Raw genomic sequence first — 11,833 nt, forward strand, 5'->3', positions numbered from 1 at the left:
CAAAGATGGCGAGGGAATCTTTATTTCAAAGCAAGTCTGTAGTCTCTGTACTCTGAGCGTGAGTCTGTTTGCACGTGTCTCAATGAATGCATGTGCACATCACCATTGGAGTGTATGTATTTTAACAATGATAACTAAAACATAAAATGGCCTCTCAAGTTTTCAATGAAATAGCTTTTTTTTTTTAATTTATACTTTATAATTCAGATGGATCAGATTTTTTTTTAACAAAAAGGGATGAACATCTAGGCCACAAAAAAAGGAAATGCTTCACGTTTTTCATGGTTAATACTCCAATTATAGCTGAATATGTTAAACCCTGTACACTAAAGTCTTATTTGGTTTGTTTTTCTGAGACAAAGACAGAAAACAAAGAGCAAGTCAAACAAGAGTCAAACAAAATATTCTTTTTGGAAGTAATGTTTTGTTAGGTTTCTTAGTTTTTAAGCCTTAAAAGGGTTGTTTATACCCCAATTTGAAGTAAGTTTCGGTGAAGCTTGTATTGTAGAAGAATGTCTTGTCACCATGTTTTTTTTTGGTAATTAAAAAAAGCTATAGACAAGTGGATAAGTAATATCTGGTCAAATATAAATGTTCATTGGCTGTTTTAGTCTACCTTAAACCCCCATTAACTCTTATCTTAGGGACAACAGAGAAACACATGCAAATAAGTAAATGCACTTAATTTATCAAACCACTATTAGATTGACCATAAAATAATTTCTCACAGACCCTGTGTAAGAAATTCCTAAATTTTCTTTACTTTTGGCCTCATTTATTTTTCAGGTCTAAAACTTACATTGAGGTAGAAAAGTTGTAACTGAATTTCAAGATATATATTTTGGTGGCTAGTGTTTGCCATGGCTGTAGTCTTTGCAGGTACGCATATATTCATTTTCCATATCAATTTACTCACTGTATGTGTTTGTAGAACTAACCATTACTATAACCATATTACTCTAAAGAAATAAGTTATTGAATGTCATTGTGTGAGTACACTTGTTCTATTAATAAATTGTCTACTTATATTAATACCCTTAATAGTCTAAAGTTTAGAGATCAGACACTACCATAACTTTTAAGTGATACTTCTGTGGTTAGAAGCCAGTGACATTATGGAGAGAGAGCGACAAAGGATTCAAATTTATTTAGATTTATTTAACCGGGACAGTAAACATTAATAAGCATTCCTGCAAATGCACCAGAATTAGCCAAAAGGCTATGTTTCATCTGTCGGATGCAACTGGACAATCGTCTGTGTCCTTGGAAAAGATTCTTAACCCGCATTCTCCTCTGATGGAGGTCAGAGGGCCTGGTGGCAACTGTTTATGAAACCCTGCCTCTGGGAGTCTGCCCCAGGACAGCTGTGGGTGCCATGTAGCATTGGCCACCGTCAGTTACAGTAGTATGAATGGGTGATTGACTGGATATAAATTGCTTTGCAGTCCCACTGAGTTAAAAAAAGGTGGGCTGTTTAACGTTCTCTAAATTGACACATACGTCTCACTGATAAAAAGCAACACATTATGTGCCAAATACTTGAATTGCATGTTGTCTGGATTTACCCATTTTAAAGAATTGCCAAGAGATATTAGTCATACATTAAACCCCATGGAAACAGAAGTTTATGAGTTACACACTCAGTTTAAGATGTATGTTGCTTTAAATGTAAATTCCTTTCTATTCCCACAATGGGGAGCAGTGTGGGGTAACGGTTTTGCTCAGGAACCCAGAGTGGAGGCTGTGGGGATGAAACCGGGTACTTGCAACCTTCTAAGAACAGAAGCACACTGCTCTAACCCACTAGGCAAACACTCCTTCACCTTGTCCTATTCAGGTTAGTGCTGCTGTGGTAAGCTAGTACCTGGAATGTTTAGATGCTCTTGGTGGGATGGGGGTCTGCACTGCTGGTGCTGGAAATATTCTGCTGGGGGTTGGTTTGGGATACCAGGGAAATGGCTGCTGGCTAGTCTTGCACAACTGAAAATGTGAATATGGCTTGGTTGGGGAAGCTTGGTGGCCTAAAATTGTGCCCATCCCAGTGACAAACTCAGGTAACTACCTTCTTTACATGGTATGACAGACATTCTGTGAAAAGACACGCGATAAGATAAGAAAATAATTAAAGGTTTAATACACATTTACATAAATTGTGTCAATAATTGTGAAGGAAGCTATATATGATGAGTAAAACTCCCTTATCAGCCCAAATTTTTTATAAGCTTGAAGAAAGATTTTTTCAGAGGCTTTTATCTCTTACTGGAAGGCCTTACACAATCACAACCAAATGATGAGTAAAGAAAACACCAAAGTCATGAAACAATAGAGTTTAAACCAGTCTAAAAAAAACAAACTGTGCAAGAAGGACTTATCTGGATTTTCCCAGCGACTTGATTTTCATCACCAGCAAGAACAACCTGTTTACTTCAGTCTCTAAGTCACTTGATGTTTACGCATTGACTGAAAAAATAAATGTTAATTAACCTTGTGTACAAACCCTCAAAATGTATGAAATTTAAATTAGAATTAAACAATTATGATAATTATAGCTACTAAATAAATTTCCCATTGACACCATCACAGGTCAGACAACAAGACATCTGCAAGCAGATAGGTTGATCAGCTGGGGCACTCAGAACAACCTGGAGCTTAGCTTGCCAAAGATGGTAGAGACGATGCCCCTCACTATCCTCAGTCGACTGTAAATGCTTTCTGATTTCTAAGAGCCACCTATTTTAGGGACACAAGGTGATCTTCACACATAGACACTGTTGGAGAGAGCCCTGGCAGAGACTGTTCTTTCTGTGACATTTATTTATTTAAAAACCATAACCTTTTTGAAATGGTTACAAAACAGGACAGGTTCAAACTGCAACAAACAATTAGGTCCCTGAGGAGGATCATCAGACCTAACCTTCCCTCCATTCATGACCTGCATGTGTCCCAGGCAAGGCAAAGGGTAACTAACATCTCTGCTGACCCTATGCATCCTGGTCATAGGCTGTTTAGACCTTTAGCTTCAGATCAGAGCTACATAGTTTTAATGACAAAAAGCAAGCTAACACAGATACAGGGACAGCTTTTATCCTTAGTCTGTATCCTTGTTATATGACAAGAGTACGTCACAGCCAAGGTGATATGCCACTGTGCTAAAAACAAATTGTTCACTGTCTGGTATGTTTCTTATGATATTAAACACAAATGTGACCAGTAAAATGTATTCTAATTCTGAACCTTAGACAAAATTAACTGATCCTCCTTTTTTAGGCTCATAATCCACAAAATGTGAAATCAGGTTAAATTTCTAAAGTGCTACCTGCTTATCCTTTATTTCTGATTTGTCACAGCTTATAATACATTTTTATATCGATTCAAATACAATCCCAATAATTGATTTAATGACTTCAGTACTAAAACTGGAAAGTGTTACTCCCTTAGAACAAATTAGTACAATCTTAGAACTCAGCTTTGCATTCTGGCTGTTATTGTTCATTTTAACTTTAAGAATATAAGAAATCTAGAGGAGTATCAAATATGTGGGAGTATCTGTAGGGAAGAAGGGAGTGGGAGTAAAATAAGATCTCACAACCCCTCTGGAGATAACAAACCCATGTAAAACCAAGGGTGTAAAAAGCAAGCCTGACAGATGAAAGAGAATAGAAGAACAGCAATGTTTACTCTCACAAGAATAACATCTCTTCAGATGCAAGCAATTTGAAAGCTATATATATTATGCTTTTCATTGTTTATCTAATGGATCTGTGTAGAGATGGCTGCATATAGTATGTAACTGTATTATTGACAAAAAAAAAAAACAGGGAAAAAAATGATTATAGAGGTAATCACCTAAAACAGGGTATTGCTTATTTATGGGTAAAAAAAAATTTATTGGTTCATGGAAAAAATATACTTGTACTAAAACTGACTAGTAATGGCAGAAGATACAATGTTAATAGGCTTTCTGGTCAATACGGTATATAAAGACACAAAACTTGACAACCTGACTACCTTGGAGAACTGAACTGAAGACAAGCTAGAATTTGTTTCTACCCTGAAGAAGAATAGACTTTGGCTGACAGGTTGTTAAAGCTGAGTTTCTGACAGAATGTCAAACTATGCGTGAACTGTCATGGAGTTTTTGCATATGATGCAGAACTTTGTCCTACAACTGGAGGATCCAGGTTTGAATCCCTACTCAGTTGTGGTGTCCTTGGCTGAGAAACCTGATTTACATTAGTGAAGTTAATACAGCTCAGATGGGTTGTTAACTGTAGCCTTGCTTCTGTCAGCCTGGACCAGGGCAGCTGTGGCTACAATGATTAATTACTTCTGCTATGCTGATGATAATCAGCTTTATTCGTCCATAATTCCTGATGCAAAAAGTAGTAACGCTAGTGTAACTTTTGACACTGTAAACCAGTGTTGATGAATAAAAAAATAAATTCAACCCTGAAAAATGTTGAATATAAATTTTCAAGAATGTTGTTCCAACTCTCTCACAGTGTTAAATTTGAAAGTATTTTTTTAAACTCAGTCTAGTGTTTGCCTAAAAAAAGTTGGGCCTAACTTTTTATCACATTCTTATTGTTTTCACATTTCAAGAAGATTTTTAGCAAAAGGTGGTACTTTTTGATGTCCTTTCATTGCACAATTATACCCTTCTCTGGCAAATCACATAAAATCCCAACATAATATTTTAAAGACTTTTGTATGAATGTAATAAATATTTGAACATTTCCATTGTGTGAGAACCGTCATTGTTGCATCAATAAATATTGCCCAAGAATCCCATGGGGCTGATTCAATTCATAACTTCTATTGAATCCATTTTGTGAGTTCATAGCAACTTTTTACTCTGTTTTATCTAGGTTAAAATGCAATATGTTTCACAAGCTGCTTTTGTATTGGTGCAATAAGAAATAAAAGCATGATCATCCTCTCTCCCTATATTAAAAAAGGCTTGGGGTGAACGGAATAATTAACACAGCAGCCTAACAATAGCCCTATAAATTAAATAAAGTTAAGTAAATTAGGTTGTTTTGCATTCTGTGGTTTTATTTCATATTAATAATATATATCTGCCTTAAAAAAAGCTTTGTGTATATTAGTAGCTGACAACTTCGGTTTGCTAAACTTTTACTGACAACTCACTTTTTATGTTGCCATTTTTGTGTGTTGTTTAAAAAAGAAGCAAGCTGTATCCATAAGGTAAAAAACCCAGACTCATATCCAATGCTCTTTATGAAAGAAAGCTGCCATCCCCTGTCAGGTCTTTCTTTTCCCCTTCATCTCTCTCTCCTTTTATATTCGCCTTGCTCTGTTCTCTCACATGAACTCTCCCCCTCCAGCTCACCCCCCTCCGTTTTTCATCTGGCTCTCCGTGTCTATTTCTTAGATTCCATCAGGGTTTCACTTTGAACCAGTTTTTCCTCTTGCACCGTCCATGTCGACTGCATTCATGATGAAACTGAAATTCTTGCCTTATGTCTGCCAGCCTGCATTTGCCTTACTCATACATTCTGCTTGCACATTAAAAAAAAACTTTCAGGCTTTCTTTGGAATCTGCTGCAAATTTGAGAAGAGGGTAAATCAATAAGTTATAAAATCCGCAACCTATGAGCTTTTCAAAGCAGTTCCAATGAACTGTTTTTTTCTTTTGTGTTTTGCCCTGCTACAAGTTTTGTCCAACTTTAAACATTACAAAGTTGTTCTATCTATACATTTTCCATCTTCACCTTTGAATCCTTTGCCCTTGAACCTGCTTCATGGTGTTAAACGAGCCGTGGGGGTTTGTTGCTGGTCACTGGTGTGGCGCCAGACAGGAAGCAGCTGACCGCATGTGCAGGAAGCTGGACAATAAAGGACACTCTAAATCTCGAGCATGAAGAGCGGGACCCTGGGTATCCATCATTTGTTGGTTAAATTATGTGGTGTGCACCATTGTTTTAAGAGGTGCCATGTTTCAGTAGAGAGGATGAATGCTTTGTGCATATATTACAAATTTGTTGGTCCTATTGAATATTATAAATGAATGTTACTTAATTTACCTTGATGAAATTAATATAACTCTCATAAAATGATCAGTTCTTTAACTTTCCTTTTCACAATTTAATATATATTTTAGAAATGGAAATTCCCAATGATTCCCAATGGAAATTCCCAAGACATCCAACATTGTGTTGGATGTGTTGGTGGTCTCAGCTTTCAATCGATATTGAAACCAGACAGCTAATATGAAGGGGAATCAAACTTACGTTGCTGGTGTAAATGATATATTCTGATGATAACGCCACACAAGCGTTAAACCAAATAGATACAATTAATTATGTGGACAGCAACATTTTTTAGACATAAAACATTTTCTAGCCAAGGAGGACTTTTCTCCACCAGCATCGGCACATGAAAGAGGCAAATAAAAGCGTGGTCTGGTCAAGTGTTATTTACTGTAATCACCCAGTCAGATGCATAGTTTTATATAAAATAACTAGTATTTTAACCTTATTAAATTTAGAATCCTGTGAATAATACTCAAGAGTAGCAAGTGCCTTTAATAAAGAGTAATGAGATTATTTCAAATGTGGATGTGGAGCCAAAAAACATGGAGACAAGAAGCATAGAAAGAACCCAGTGACAAACTAAGACTAACTTATGGCTTAAATAAGGGTGCAAGCATTAGGCTAAATGCAGGTGCACAGGATCTACAGTAACCAGCTCAACTCCCTAAGCCATAACCAGGCTATGGCTGAGGGAGAATGATATGTAGCAACAGACCGGGAAAAACACATGGAAGACGCTGACGGGACCAACAGGATCAAATAATAGAGAAAATGTAAATGGTAATTATCTGCACTAAGAAACACACACATACATACATAAATATGGCAAACCCCAAAAAGCAGAAATTTCAATAGAATATGGGAAGACCTGTTATCTATGGATCTATGGAGGAGACAAAGAATAAGGAATGTGTTGAAAGACATGAACACTAAATCTAAATCTATACCCATACATCTACAGATGATGAGAACCAAGGCAGGTTTGTGTCACAAAATTGATACCTAAACGGGATGGTTGAATCAAAGCAGATTCCAAAACCACTTCTTCCCCATTGCCATTAGATTGCTGAATTTTGAATAAAACGAAGGGGGGAAAAAGCGCTGAATATATCTCAGTCTGATGTTTACATCTGATCACCATGTTTACATTTGATCACTGCCGCACTTTATGAAATGGAAATGTCTTGAGGGCTGTACTGAACGAAATTTTGTTTTGTATACACCCTGTGTGTACAAAATGACAATAAAGACAGTTGGTAAGTCTAGAGTCTAGATAGTAAGTCTAAGTGAACATAAGTCAAACAATTACTAGTCACCTAATTAAGTCATTGGTATGAAAAACAAGTCATGATTCTGAATCTGAATAGTCCATGATAACATGGGTATTACTACATTCTGAGCTATGGCCTGTAGGAATACCTTATATGATGAGGATATATAGAGTTTATACATAAAAGCACCAATTTCATGGAAGGAAATGATTGGCATGCCAAAGCTACCTTATGGACAAAAGACAGAAACAAAGAGAGTCTGTAAATAGTACCGCTGTATGTCTGTGTGCTCCACGTGGCTCCTGCACGCTTCCTTATCTCAGAACCATCGACTCCATTGCTCCTGTGAAGTCAACGCTTCTCATTGTTCCTGGAAAGAGTGGAATTTCGCCGCTGGTACAATGGGACAGCCGGAGCAAGGACAAAGAGTGAGGCGAGGTTCTGACTGACATGGACATATATAGAAAAAGTAACAACAATCCAGTATGAGCCCAGTAGGTTATTTTTACCAGTTTGTTATGATGTACTGTTGGTTAGCTGTGGTTCAGAAAGGTTTACTATAGAGTCGGCCAAAGGCAGAGAGGCAAGGCAAGGCAAGGCGAATGTATGTATAGCACAATTCAGTACAAAGACAATGCAAAGTGCTTTACATGATTAAAATATAGGAAAATAAAACAGAATTAAAGCAAGTAGAAAAAAAATGCAGAAACAAAAAAGAATATTAAAAACAGTTGGACTAAAGAAAATAAAAAAGTTGAACTAATGATGTTTCAGTTGAACTGTTTAAGAAGAAGAGTCGAAGGCAATCCTAAACAAAAGTGTTTTTAGTCTTGATTTAAAGGAACTCAGGCTTTCCGCACTTTTACAGTTTTCTGGATGTTTGTTCCAGATAAGTGGAGCATAGGAACTAAATGCTGCTTCTCCATGTTTAGTTCTGGTTCTAGGTATGCAGAGCAGGCTGGAGCCAGAAGACCTGAGTGGTCTGGAGGGTTGATACACTGATAGCAAGTCTGTGATATATTTAGGTGCTAAGCCATTCAGAGATTTATAGACTAACAGAAGTATTTTAAAGTCTATTCTCTGAGAAGCATTCTTTATATATATTTACTTAGTAAAACTAAAGACCCACCTTAGAGATAACTGATTAAAGTAATAATCAATAATGTTAAGCTTTATATAGAAACAAAGCAATTTTTCTTCTCATTTAAAACTTCATCCATAAAAACATATTTGAAAAGAAATGGAAAAAGAGAAATTGAAACCACATAAAAAATGCAAATAGGGGCTAAGAATCCAGCCTTATGGATGTAGCTGTAGTTTTGCTTTCATCTTAAACTTGAAGCAGAAAAAGACTGAGATATGAGTGTCATTCTCAGTGTTTTACGAAGGAAAATTCAAGGATGGCATCACAAGAGTCTCTGGATAAGATTTGATCATGTTTTTTTTTTTTTTTTTTTTTATAGTTTCAGTTTGCCGAGTCAAAAGAGCAAAGTACAGAGATGGGAGTGTGATGGCATCAGTTTTACTTAGTGCACAAAGTGAAAGCCTGTTGTAATAACAAGCTGTCTTTAAAAAATGTAAGGGCAAAGCTTCAAATGCATTCAAATAGTTTTGAAGCACATTGGTTTTTGCTTCCAGAGGCGTGGGAGAGGAGATAAAATTCCTCATCGCATGTCAAAGCAAACTGCTTACATTATAAGCTTACATCATATGCAATCCTATCTTGCATATGACCTGAGCAAGTATGTCGTATAAACCATAATCAAACAGATTGCCTTTGGAGAGACGGCTAAAGAGAAATGTTTGAATATCTCTGCAGAAACGGTGAACTGGTATCGAAATTTACATCTTTTGAATATGACATAAAAAAAACTCCCAATGTTCTGATTATTTTAGATATTTTAAGTCTCATCGCCATGTGTTTATGCCTGTGTTACTGTTCTTGTGGGTCTTTTTCATGGCACATTGAATATTAAGATAAAAAGATATGATAAATTGCCCTTTGAGGTTTGTCCTTGGAGACACATGACCCATTTACTTGTCTGGATGTGTGTATGTGTGTGCAGGTGATACCTTACAGAGTCTCCAGGCTTATCCTTGTCAATCTTCCAGACCAAGCATGCATCACTGAAAAGGTCACAAGACGTCTGCACAGATAGCAGACAGTTGAAGGTTTAGGTGAATATTTGATACAGTCACTGACAGAAAAAATATAGACAAAGAGGAGCAGCGAAGGATTTCAACAAAGCACTAAAAATAACCAAAGAATTTAATAGTTTTCTTTTGGAATAATGACTTTTGTAAGTTCTGTCTTCTGTAAACATAACATCAAATATCAGCAAACCATTTGAAAGGTGTGTGACAAGTCCCTGCGTCACATTCTTGGTTTGTGCATCATTAAATCTAGAGAACAGAATGTTTCTTTTTGAGAGCCACCCAATCAGCAGATTCTGAACATTGGCACTTGATCTACATACCTAAACAGGTACCAACACCCTGTATCTTTGCCTCGCTTATGATTTTTAAAAGCATTACTCAGGTAATTTTTACATGCCACTAAAAGCAATACAGGTAAACAAATAAGAAAGACAAGTTACACAGAAAACTGCAAAAAAATTAATGAATTGTTCCTCAGTAGTTTAAAGTCCCCTCTTTATACTAAAGAAGCTTTGGGATTTTATTTGAAAGTCAGAATTCAGAGCTGGAGTAAAGAAGGAGAGAATCCAAGCTGCCTAAGGTCCAGTGAGAAGTTTCACAGTCTTTGATCATTTGCACAGCTGTCTAGCATGAAATGTAGCCTTCTGTGCTTATACGTATTGATAAGCTTTATGGAGATGTTTATTTATTAGTATTAGGTGTTGGCAGTTGTCTACATGCTAAATGTACCAATACCCCCTTTAGAAATCTATACATACCGGTACTGATAAAACGTGTTATACAAAAACAACAAGTGGTTAAATGGAAGTGCAATGATCTCATAATAATGGTTGCAGGAAATTTTTAAAGGATAAGGAATGATAGAATGTATTGCATTTTAAGGAATGTTGTAGATGATTCTAGTCAACTGCTGGGGAAATCTGGAAGGAACAACAACCAAATGGAATATGGGCTGATTAAGCTACCAGAATGGAGACTGTGCTCTATGCTCTTGAAATTAATTAACTGTAGGTGTACCACGTTTTTTCTATTGAAAATTCTGCATCCTCCATTACAAGCTGTTGATGATCAGAATAAAGATTTTTAAAACCAGTCCAGACATGACTTTGTGAAGTCTAATTTTTTATCCCTTCAGTAAGATTCTGTGATCCATATAGTCAAATCTTTCAGACAGATCAGTACATGTAGCGTTCCATGCCATTGTGTGGCAAGGTACACAACAAAGGGCCCTCGACTGATTCGATCCCAAGAATCCCAGGTAAAAGTCATGCGTGCTGCACTTGGTCTGCATGCAGGCATGACTTTCATCCAGAGGATCGAATCCTGTTTCAGGATTTAAAGGCAGACTGAACCCAGTTAAAAACATTATAAGACCCTAAGTGGTTTGCGAGCTGATTATTGATCAGTTTCTCTAAGATTTTTGGAAGGACAGGGTAAAATGCAGATAGGTTTATAGCTAGTTAGATCTAACCTTTCATCCACCTTGAAAAGTGTTTGGAAATAGGAATTATAAAAAAAATAAAAAAGAAGCTGCAATGATCAAAAACAGTCTAACTATCAACACTAGTTATGATACTCTAATTTCACACAAAGAATAATCATTGGGAATCCTTCAGCTGTAAGGGTATAATCTTGGAAATATTGTCCCAAAGAAAATCTTTAAATCACTCGCTCTGCTTTTTCTATAGCTTAATGTTTTTGATTAAATAATTAAGAACAAATGTACAATAACATTCAAATGTAAATCAATTAATCTTTATTTACAATTATGGCTTTTATGTCCTAATAAATCCTGTAATATGTTTAACCTGCTTCTCTTAAAGTCCTTAATACCATATTGTTACAGTAGAACCATATAATTAGAATGATGTAAATAGAAGGTAAACAACCTGGTAACCCTGGAGACTAAATAATCCCTGGAAAGTAGCACACTGATTACACGTCAGTGTTTAGAAATAACTTAGAAATAACTCAAAGTTAAAAAGCTGACACCTTGGTATTTTTAAAACTAGAGCCAAGTCTAAGGTCTGCTGTCTTTCAAAACAAACATGAAAAGAATTCTTGTGATGCCAAGAACCTTTCACATAATTTAGAAACATACTAAGGTGCTGCTTAACATCTTTGTTAAATACATAATTACAGATAAAGAAAAGGTTAGCCTGTTCTGTCCACCCTACAATCTTAGGACATGCGTCATTTCCTTTTCCAATGTGCACATATGCTCAAATTGCACACAGTGCAAAAACACAAGCAACACATCTAATCATGCATCAAATCCAGTCAGCAGATGGTGAACATCAGGTGTTTGAGCAACAGGTGACACAACCTTGACGTTTTCCACGTGACATA

Source organism: Cyprinodon variegatus, unplaced genomic scaffold (genome assembly GCF_000732505.1).
Source record: "Cyprinodon variegatus isolate N-32 unplaced genomic scaffold, C_variegatus-1.0 Scaffold690, whole genome shotgun sequence".
NCBI classification, from domain to species: Eukaryota; Metazoa; Chordata; class Actinopteri; order Cyprinodontiformes; family Cyprinodontidae; genus Cyprinodon; species Cyprinodon variegatus.